We start from the raw sequence: 11,927 nt of genomic DNA on the forward strand, positions 1-11,927 counted from the left end.
TCATATGGAATAACTTTGGGGTTTAAGGGATTGGATGCACAAGTAGTATTCCCGCTTAGTACCAGTGAAGGCTAGCAAAAGACTGGGAAGCGACCAACTAGAGAGCGACAACAGTCATGAACATGCATTAAAATTAATAAACGTTGGATGCAAGCATGAGTAGGATATAATCCACCATGAACATAAATATCATGAAGGCTATGTTGATTTTGTTTCAACTACATGTGTGAACATGTGCCAAGTCAAGTCACTTAAATCATTCAAAGGAGGATACCACCCCATCATACCACACCACAACCATTTTAATAGCATGTTGGCACGCAAGGTAAACCATTATAACTCATAGCTAATCAAGCATGGCACGAGCAACTATGATCTCTAATTGTCATTGCAAACATGTTTATTCATAATAGGTTGAATCAGGAACGATGAACTAACCATATTTACAAAAACAAGAGAGGTCGAGTTCATACCAGCTTTTCTCATCTCAGTCAGTCCATCATATATCATCAAAATTGCTTTTCACTTGCACGACCGAACGATGTGAATAATAATAAGAGTGCACGTGCATTGGACTAAGCTGGAATTCCCCCAAGCTTATGCTTTTGGCCTAAGTTGGTTCATTGCCACGGATGGCCTGGCGGATACCCGTAGGTGTAGCTGGGGTCGTACTGCGATGCAGCGGTTATCGCCTCCTGAGCTGCAGCATGGCGGCGAGCTGCCTCCGCCCTCCTCTCGTACTCATCTGCCTCCTCTCTGGTGATAAAATGTCTTCCTTTTGCCTGATAATCAAAGAAGGCAGGAGCAGGAAGAGTAATACGGAAAGCATGACGTCTGTCAAAGATTAAGCGATATCGGAGAGGTGATTCATTCCTCTCGACAAACTGGTGATAGACCATAGAATTGTAGTCTAAATAAGTAGGAGGCAACTCAATGTCATCCTCACGAACGTCCACACCAAGAAAATCAGCTAAGCGGGTTGCATAAATTCCACCAAAGAAATCTCCATTAAATCTATTATTATGCAACCTATGTGCAACAATGGCTCCCAAATTATAAGATTTGTCTCCTAACACAGCACTCCTAAGAATACCGAGGTCAGGCACACACATATGACATGCTTCATCTTTACCATTTATGCACCTACCTATGAAGAGAGCAAAATAATGTATAGCAGGAAAATGAATGCTCCCTATGGTAGCTTGTGCTATATCTCTAGATTCCCCCACGGTTATACCAGCAAGAAAGTTTCTAAATTCATATTTACGGGGTTCACTAACACTACCCCATTGTGGAAGTTTGCAAGCAGAAGTAAAATCCTCTAAGTCCATGGTATAAGATTTTTCATAAAGATCAAACAGGACAGTTGGAGAATTACGTGAAGATGAAAATTCAAACCTCCTCACAAATGAACTAGTGAGATGATGGTATTGGCTGCACTTCTCTGCCTCAAAGCTCACAATATCAGCGTTAGGCAAATATGCGTTATATTCTTCCTTGATTCCCGCTCGATCCATAAAATTTTCTGAAGGCCATTCGCAGGGCCGCACAGGAGCGTCCCTTGGTGGCTCCTCGTCAGCATCACACATTGCAAGCCTGGGTCCTTGCTTCCTTGAATAACCACCTTGGAACATTTTCCTAAGCATATTTCTTCCTCTGAAAAATTTCTGAAATTTTTAGTAACTTCAAACAAAAGTGAACCAACCTTAATAGAATTGATAGCAACTAGTCCTACAAGTGTCTGGAGATTATATCAAGCATTAGAACTAATTGGAACCATATAAATTTGACATGCAAGCTCAAGAACAAGGTCACCTAGGCAGCACAAATTTGCAATGAATAAAGCACTAGAGCAAAAACTAATTGGACCAATGGAGGAGTCACATACCAAGGAACAATCTCCGCAAGCAGTTTTGTGAGAGGTGCTTTGGGGAAGGAGATCGAAAATCGCAGCAAAATGGGCTAGAACTCGTGCTTGAGCTGGATATTGGTGTTTGTGGGAGGAAGAAGGAGTGTATGGGTGCAGGAATAAGTGGAGGAGGGCCACCGTGGGCCCACGAGGCAGGGGGCACGCCCTGCGGGGTAGGGCGCGCCCTCCACCCTCAAGGCCAGGTGCTTACCCCTCCTGCTGTGTTCTCAGTGCCAGAAATTCTCAAATATTCTAGAAAAAATCATATTCCATTTTCAGGGCATTTGGAGAACTTTTATTTTCGGGGTATTTTTATATTGCACGGATAAATCAGAAAACAGACAGAAAAATACTATTTTTACTTTATTTCAACTAAATAACAGAAAGTAGAAAGAGGGTACAGAAGGTTGTGCCATCTAGTTTCATCCATCTCATGCTCATCAAAAGGAATCCACTAACAAGGTTGATCAAGTCTTGTTAACAAACTCATTCCGAATAATCATGGAGCCGGAGAAATTTCGAATAACACTATGTTACCTCAACGGGGATATGCACATCCCCAATAATAAGAATATCATATTTCTTGTTGACAGTAGTAAGAGGAAATTCAAAACCTCCAAATATAATCGATGGAATTTTTCCAATAGAGTTGATACTATGAACTTGAGGTTGTTTCCTCGAAAAGTGTATCATATGCTCATTACCATTAACATGAAAAGTGGCACTGCCTTTGTTGCAATCAATAACAGCCCCTGCAGTATTCAAAAAAGGTCTTCCAAGAATAATAGACATGCTATCGTCCTCGGGAATATCAAGAATAACAAAGTCCATTAAAATAGTAACGTTTGCAACCACAACAGGAACATCCTCACAAATACCGATAGGTATAGCAGTAGATTTATCAGCCATTTGCAAAGATATTTCAGTAGGTGTCAACTTATTCAAGTCAAGTCTACGATATAAAGAGAGAGGCATAACACTAACACCGGCTGCAAGATCACATAAAGCAGTTTTAATATAATTTCTTTTAATGGAGCATGATATAGTAGGTACTCCTGGATCTCCAAGTTTCTTTGGTATTCCACCCTTAAAAGTATAATTAGCAAGCATGGTGGAAATCTCAGCTTCCGGTATCTTTCTTTTATTAGTGACAATTTCTTTCATATACTTAGCATAAGGAATCATTTTGAGCATATCAGTTAATCGCATACGCAAAAAGATAGGTCTAATCATTTCAGCAAAGCGCTCAAAATCCTCATCATCCTTTTTCTTGGATGGTTTGGGAGGAAAAGGCATGGGTTTCTGAACCCATGGTTCTCTTTCTGTAACATCCCAAATTTTCAATTTGGAATGTTTTACAACTATTAGTTAAGCATCTATGCATTTTGTTTGAATTGTGTGGCATTTGGAAATTTTCAGAGGCATTTGAGTTTTATTTGAATTTAAATTCAACTTGGCATTCGAAATTTGTTTCAAATATCCCTGACAAATACTTGTTTAAAAGTATGAGAGGAGCTAACATGACACTCCAAAAAAATGTCAGAAGAAAATATTGCCAAAAGGTTTGAATTCAAAATTTGAATTTTATTTGGAATTTCCAAAGAAAAATGTTTTCATAAAGTTTCTTTTTCGCCTCTGAAAAATAGTTCACCTTATAGGTTTTATTTTTTCTGATTTTATTGATATATATGTCCTATACAAAAGTATTTTTCTCTCTCTGTCTTTTTCCTGACTTTATTTAAAAAAACAACCTTAGCGGGCGGCCAGGCTAGCAGGCCCAGCCACCACCCGAGCCGCGGGCCAGTAGGTCGCCAGGCGAGGCGAGCGCTCGATCCCCACGCTCCCTTCGCTCGATCCCCTCACGTAACTCCCCCTCCCCACGTAATCCCCTCTCTCATTTTTTTCTTTTTCCTCTGATCGCTGGACCCCACAGCATCATCTCCTTCGTCCCGATACTCCCGTGCCCGTATCTCGCTCCGTTCGACGCCGGTCGCGTCCGCCCCTCTCCAAAACCCTAGCTAAAGCCTTCCCCTCGCCCAAGTAACACGTCCTATAAGTAGCCCTACCCGTCCTCTCGCGATCCCCTTCAAAAACCCTCTCTAAAACCCTCCACAGCCGCCGCCATCTCCATCTCGATCTCGTTCTGTTCGCCGCCGTTCATCGCCGCACCCGACGCCGGTGAGCACCCCTTCGACCCCTCCTTCCATCCACGCACTGCCGTCGCCCAGGCGCACTCACTTGACATGTTTTTTTCCCTCTCTTGTCAACTACTGGGGGCAAACCGAGCTCGTATGTCGACCACCGGAGCTACAGAGCGCCCACCGCTGTCACCATCGCCCTCCTCGTTTCTGTCATCGCCAAGCGCGAGCTCCACCACCCCCGCGACGCCCTCGCTTCACCGCATCCGTTCGGCCACTCCAACGACGCCCGCGACCGCCGGAATCGCCGCCCCGTTCGACGCCGACCGCCGCTCCGTCGCCTGTGTACGTCGTCAACGTCGCTGTAAGCGAGCGCTCCTCTATTTTTTTCTTTTAGATCGAACCATTAGATCGGTTTAGTAACTCGTTTTTTTATTGGTTTTAGTGTATGATTTTTTTAGGTTTAGATTTAAACCGGTCCACTGGTTTCTTTTAGTTATACACTGTACGCGTATGTTAGTTAACGACCGGGCGCGGTATAGTTTCAGATCTCACCACCCCGAGCCCAATAGTGCCCATTAGTTTTTTTTTCTGTTATTTACGTTCTGTTTTAAAAACAGAAAAGTTCCAATCTTGTAAAATCTGTTTCTCTTAGGTTTTTTAATATTTTTAGTTGATTCTTTTTTTGTTAGTTTGCAAATTTTTTGTAGTTTCTGTAGAAAATATGTTTAGTCATGTTTAAATTATTAGAAATAGTTTTATATTAGATTTAGACAGATTAGTTTTTCTGCCATAAATTGAGTTAGGATTATTATTTTTTAGTGATTCTTTTTGCTACTGCTTAGTTTTGACCATGCCTAGCAGTAGGAACTTGTTTGGGTATTTTAGATTTAATAAACAATTAGTTTTATGTCGAAATCAAGTTTTTCTTGTTTATTTAGCTAGCTACTGTTTTCCTACTGTTCTAGTTAGTAAATAATTTTATTTTTATTATGTTATAGTTTATTTTAGATTAGTTTCTGTAGCTACAGAGGAGGAACTTTTATTTACGGTAGAATAATTTTTTTATTTTATTTCCTTTGCTAGGATTGTTTTAGGCATAATAGGAGTTCTATAATAGCTTTTGATGTGATTCTTTTTGCTACTAGTTTGTATGATGTTTTCCCTTCTGTTAGTTAGCAAAACCAATGCTTAGGTTCTGTTAAGAAAAGTTTTAGTTGTGTAAAACTATTTCTTAGTTGTTGCTTGATATGATGAAAACCTTGATTTGCTTTCTCCGAGTTTTTCTTTGGTTTTGGTTTGAGTGCTTGGGTGTTTTACTTCAACTTGTTGTTATGTTATATTGTGCTATACTTATTTGTGCTATTGTTTGACTCGGTAGAATTCCCGGAGTGCGAAGCCTGCTATTACGAGTCGCTAGCTTTCGAAGACCGTCAACCAGGCAAGTCATTTGATCATGTTTTTACAATACCTATGATTTTATTGCATTAGAATTATACCTCCCGACCATGCATGCAGTAGGAGAATTTTGTTAAGTTATGTTCTTGAGTAGTATCATGAGGTAGGATGAACCCTTCTCCCTTGTTACCGATGCCCGGGACGATGTAGTTGATTGCTATGCTTTAGTAGACGGGGTTGGTTGAGTGATTCATAAGGGAGATGCGAGAGTCAAGATGATGACAACCCCATGACTTCAAGCTCAAGATGGACTTCAAAATTTACTACTGGGTGGAGGACGGTTGACGGGCACCCTGGAGAAACCAGCGGATGGCCGGGATGCATGGAGAAGCGCCATGACATCTTGCGGAAAGCTTCACCCAGCCACGAAGAGATGGATGGATACCCCATTGACCGGAAGCTTACCTGTGCAGCCGCAAGCCATTATGGGCTCTGGCTTGGTCGACCTTAGGCATGACTCTGGACGGACGGTGCTAGCAGATGTAGAAGAACGGTAGGACATGGATGGGCACTGGCAGTGGCCCAGAGAAACTCTTCGGAAGACCCTGTTTCGTTCGTCCCGTCTTCAAACACCAGGCAGCGTGAAGACTTAAAGGAGGGAACGATTCTTGCGGGTAAAGTGCGCAAACCTCTGCAGAGTGAAGACCTAATCGATTAGCCGTGTCCTTGGTTGCGGACAAATGAGCCTCTGGGATTGGAGTATTTCGGAAATCTCAACACCGAACTTAATAAATAAATTGAGGGGTTATTTAATATTTGGGAATGAGACATTGGTTGGCGGAACCATCTCAATAACTACCATCATTTTGTAGTAATTGCAAACAAGTCCTTGTTGTAGGGAAAAACCGGCTTTTTCGCAAAACAATGAAACTTAGAGCCCCACAGCCAAATTGCATATAGTATTAGTAATTTTATTGTTGTTCTCTCTTCATGACTTGTAGGCATATTCAAAATGCTGACCTACACGGCTGCAACGTCTTATGTTGCAGAGGAATTTTCCGATCAGGAGTGAGGCTATGATCCACGCTTGGCGATTGCCCTATGGAGTCGGATGGACTCGCTATTCGTCTATGCTTCCGCAGCTTTATTTAGTTTATTTCTCATGAGTTGGCCTTCGACCGAATTTATTATGATGTAATAAAGAATCGATATGAGAATCGTGTAATAAATTCAGGTGTGATTGAACTTTGAATCTTTGCATCAATGTGCTGTGTGTGCCAGCATGATCTTGGGATGGTACAGCTACACAGAGACTTGACCGATTTCGGGTCGGATCGCTACAGAGATGGTATTCAGAGCACACGCTGACCGTAGGACGTAACCCCTAGGATCGGAAAGCCATAGGAAGAGACTATTTTATTTTATGTCCTTATCATTCCATAATTCTCCCCTGTTCATTTCTGACTTCTCTCCGATTTTCTACATTCTAGATTGCCGCCGAGTTCACCCCAGTTCTGCTACCGGAGTTTTGCCAGCCAGATGAGACGATGCTTCTCGGCAAGAAGCTGGTTCAGATCATGAAGAAGCTGAAGATTGCTCTGCCCTCAATCACCGGGAAGCCTACCAATGCACTTCCGGCGGATACCCGCTACAGGATTAAGGTGCACATTCCAGGGAGGACCTTCGGAGGACATTCAGAGCCCATTGACTTTGAGTTTACGGAAGAGACATGGCGATTTATCATGCACTTGGACATCTCCGAGAAGAGTACAGGGCCGAGCTCGGCCCATCAGACCTCGCCATGATTTCTCGCAGAGCTAGGAATGGAGATATCATCCGTACCGTAGAGGACGACTCCATTCTTTCATATGTCCAAGACTTGGAGAGTCTCATCAGGAACCGGGAAATCCAGACGCGCCGAACTCGAAGGTACACAGGAGGTTGTTGTTCCGTGAACTGGAACTGGAGGAGAAAGCACGCGCGGACTTCCTTGAACATGAAGAAGAAGTCAAGGATTTTATGGATAGAATCGAGGACCGGGATAAATATATTGCCACACTGGAGGAGAAGATGGACCTGGGAGAAGACCTTTTTCCGAGTGGAGATGATGGACCCCTCGTGAGCAATGACCAGGATTATGAAGAGAGCTCCACCGAAGGAAGCCACAAGCGGAGACGCCGCACCAGAGGACGACGCACCAGAGGACGCCGCACCGGAGGACGCAAGAATAATTGATGTAGACATTTAGTCGACCGCCATGTTATTTTATTTTATTTTCGTCGATCAGTTAGGCCGTTATTTTCGATTAGTCGCGAGATTTTGTAATCCGAGATGGAACCTTGTTTGAGATGAATGAATAAATGATTGGTGTGATTATGATTGTGCATTCATATGGGTAGTGCTATTTTCTCATTAGACCCTTGTTCTATTCTAATTTCTCATCCACTCCAAAACACCAGATGCCTCTGAGACGTGACCCCGGTTTCAACTTTCCGCCGGAGCTCACCCAGCTGATCCAGCAGCAGAATGCCCTGATGCAGATGCTCATCCAGAACCAGAACAACAACAACAACAATCCACCGCCACCACCCCCTGTTGACAACTTGACCCGCTTCCTAAGGCTGAATCCGCCAGTGTTCTCTAGCAGCACTGAGCCGATTGTGGCCGATGATTGGCTTCGCAAGGTCGGAAGGGAGTTAGCCACTGCTGGATGCACAGATGCAGAGAAGGTGCGTTTTGCCGCACAACAGCTTGATGGACCTGCAACTTCTTGGTGGGAGAACTACACCGCCACTTATCCGGCCGCCACCGTGACATGGGCTAAGTTCCAGCAGGCCTTCCGCACCGCTCATGTCTCAGCTGGAGCCATGAGTCTGAAGAAGCGTGAGTTCCGCAACTTACGCCAGGGGAACCGTACTGTGGGGCAGTACGTGGATGAGTTCAGCAAATTATCTCGCTATGCCCCTGATGATGTGGCCACAGATGCCGCAAAGCAAGAGAAGTTTCTCGAGGGACTCAATGATGAGCTAGGAATGCAGCTAATGGTGGCTACCTTCAACAACTACCAGGAGCTGGTAGACAAGGCCAGCATACTTGAAGGCAAGGAGCAGCAGATTGATAGCCGCAAGCAGAAATATGGCCAGGGAAAGTACAACTCCGGAGCTCAGCAAAAGCCCCGCTATGCCCCATACTCGGGAGGACATACCCATCACACCCATGGAGGACATAACCATGGAGGGAATGGGAACAATCGCAACCACGACAACAACTCCAAGTCAGGCAATGGAGGCAATGGCAACCAGCACTGTCCTGCTCTGTCTTAGAAGGATCTGAGTGATATCACCTGTTTCAAGTGCCAGAAGACAGGACACTATGCCACCGATTGTCCGGAGGCCAAGCAGAGGAATGGAAACGGCAACGGCAATGGAAGCTCAGCAAAGAAGCCCAACCCTTTTCCTCATGCTTAGGTGAATCACCTTGACGTGGAGGACGTCTATGATCAGCCAGACACTGTGGTTGGTAAGTTTTTATTAAATTCACATCCAGTATTGGTACTCTTTGATTCCGGTGCAACGCATTCATTCATATCAAGGGTAGTTGTGGAAAAGTACGGGTTTCCCACTAGAACCCTTAGAACCCCTCTTCAGGTCACTTCCCCAGGAGGAGAGATGACGGCAGGCTTAGGCTGTCATTCGACCCTCAGCATTGGAAATCATGATTTTCCCGCAGACCTCATAGTATTGGAATCCCAGGGATTGGACGTAATCCTAGGCATGGATTGGTTGACCAAGTTTGAAGGAAACATCGACTGTGCCCGCAAGACGATTTTGCTCACCACCCCGGAGCAGAAGAGGATCAAGTATGTATCCAGACGCACACGATGAAGAATCGGGTGAATTCCCTCATGGGAGTTGTTCAAGAGGAAGTGCCCGTAGTGCAAGATTTTCCCGATGTGTTTCCAGAGGAATTACCAGGAATGCCACCGGACAGAGACATTGAGTTTTTGATTGAGTTATTGCCCGGCACAGCCCCAATATCCAAGAGACCCTATCGGATGCCCCCGAATGATTTGGAAGAGATCAAGAAGCAAATTAAGGAGCTATTGGAGAAAGGATATATTCGCCCAAGCTCGTCACCTTGGGGAGCCCCAGTTCTTTTGGTAGAGAAGAAGGATGGAACCCTGAGAATGGTTGTGGATTATCGTTCATTGAATGATGTGACCATCAAGAACAAGTACCCTCTGCCGATGATTAACGATTTATTTGATCAACTAGTTGGAGCCAAGGTATTCTCCAAGATCGATCTTCGATCAGGGTATCATCAGCTGAAGATTCGTGAACAGGATATACCCAAAACAACTTTCACCACCAGGTATGGTTTATATGAGTATACCGTCATGTCATTCGGATTGACTAATGCCCCTGCGTATTTCATGAGCATGATGAACAAGGTATTTATGGAATATCTGGACAAGTTTGTCGTGGTGTTCATCGATGACATATTGGTTTTCTCCAAGAGCGAGGAAGAGCATAAGGAACATCTGCGTCTAGTTCTGGAGAAACTCCGGGAACATCAGTTATATGCCAAGTTCAGCAAATGTGAATTTTGGCTGAAGGAAGTCAGATTCCTCGGACATGTTATTTCAGGAGAAGGAATAGCAGTCGACCCCACCAAGGTCAAATCGGTCACCAACTGGCAGTCCCCCACCTCAGTCAAGGAGATCCGCAGTTTTCTCGGACTCGCAGGATATTATCGGAGGTTTATTGGGAATTTCTCCAAGATTGCCAAGCCCATGACTGAGCTATTGAAGAAGGAAGCCAAGTACATTTGGACCGAGGATTGTGAAGCCAGTTTTCAGGAGCTGAAGAAACGTTTGGTTACTGCCCCGATGCTAATTTTGCCGGACATACACAAGGATTACCAGGTATATTGTGATGCTTCTCGTCAAGGACTCGGAGGAGTGCTCATGCAGGAAGGAAAAGTTGTAGCTTATACCTCCAGACAGCTATGACCTCACGAGATGAATTATGCCACACACGATTTGGAGTTAGCAGCCATAGTGCACGCACTCAAGACCTGGAGACATTTCCTTGTCGGAAACAGTTGTGATGTTTACACGGATCATAAGAGCCTGAAGTATATTTTCACGCAGAAGGAATTGAACCTCAGGCAGAGGAGATGGCTAGAATTGATCAAGGACTATGACATGAGATTGCATTATCACCCAGGGAAGGCAAATGTTGTAGAAGATGCCTTGAGCCGTAAAAGTTACGTGAACACCCTCATAGCTGGAGGATTACCTCAGGGATTAGCCGACGATCTCAGAGAGCTCCGACTGGAGATAGTACGGAGAGGATTTGTCGCCACCTTGGATATACAGTCCACTCTGACCGAAAGAATCCGTGAAGCCCAGAAGACAGACAAGGGAATTGCAGAGATAAAGGAAAAGATAAGTAACGGAAAGGCTAAAGGTTTTCGTAAAGATGAGCACGGAACTTTATGGTTTGAGGATCGTATCTATGTGCCTAATGACCCAGAGGTCAGGAAGTTAATTCTTCAGGAGGCCCATGATTCACCGTACTCAATTCACCCAGGCAACACCAAGATGCATCTGGATTTGAAGGAAAGTTTCTGGTGGACAGGTATGAAGAAGGATATTGCCGAGTACGTAGCAGTATGCGATGTGTGTCAGCGAGTAAAGGCGGAACATCAGAAGCCGGCAGGGTTACTTCAACCTTTGCCGATACCTGAGTGGAAATGGGAAAAACTTGGAATGGATTTTATCACAGGATTACCGAGGACCCGTTCAGGTTATGATTCTATCTGGGTAGTGGTTGATCGCTTGACCAAGGTTCATTCCCGTGAAGACCACATATACCAACGCTAAGTTAGCCAAGATATACATGACCAGGATCGTATGTCTGCATGGAGTTCCGAGGAGTATCGTGTCAGATAGAGGAACACAATTTACCTCAAAGTTTTGGAATCAGTTGCATGAAACTTTGGGTACGAGGCTGGAGTTCAGTACAGCTTTTCATCCGCAGACAGATGGACAGACCGAGAGAGTCAACCAGATTTTGGAGGACATGTTGAGAGCCTGTGCGCTAGACTATGGGTCTAGCTGGGATGACAACTTGCCATATGCAGAGTTCTCGTACAACAACAGCTATCAGACCAGTCTGAAGATGGCCCCTTTCGAAGCTCTATACGGAAGGAGGTGTAGAACACCATTGCTGTGGGATGGTGTTGGAGACCGAAAACTTTTTGGTCCCGATCTTATTAGAGACTCCGAAGAGAAGGTCAAGCTGATTCGAGATAGACTCAAGATAGCCCAGTCGAGACAGAAGAGTTATGCCGACAGTAAACGCAAGGAGATAAGGTATGAAGTTGGAGACCGAGCATATCTCCGTGTGTCCCCACTTCGTGGAATCAAGAGGTTTGGTGTTAAAGGAAAGTTGGCACCCAGGTTCATTGGCCCCTAC

The sequence above is a fragment of the Aegilops tauschii genome, chromosome 5 (genome assembly GCF_002575655.3).
Source record: "Aegilops tauschii subsp. strangulata cultivar AL8/78 chromosome 5, Aet v6.0, whole genome shotgun sequence".
NCBI classification, from domain to species: domain Eukaryota; kingdom Viridiplantae; phylum Streptophyta; class Magnoliopsida; order Poales; family Poaceae; genus Aegilops; species Aegilops tauschii.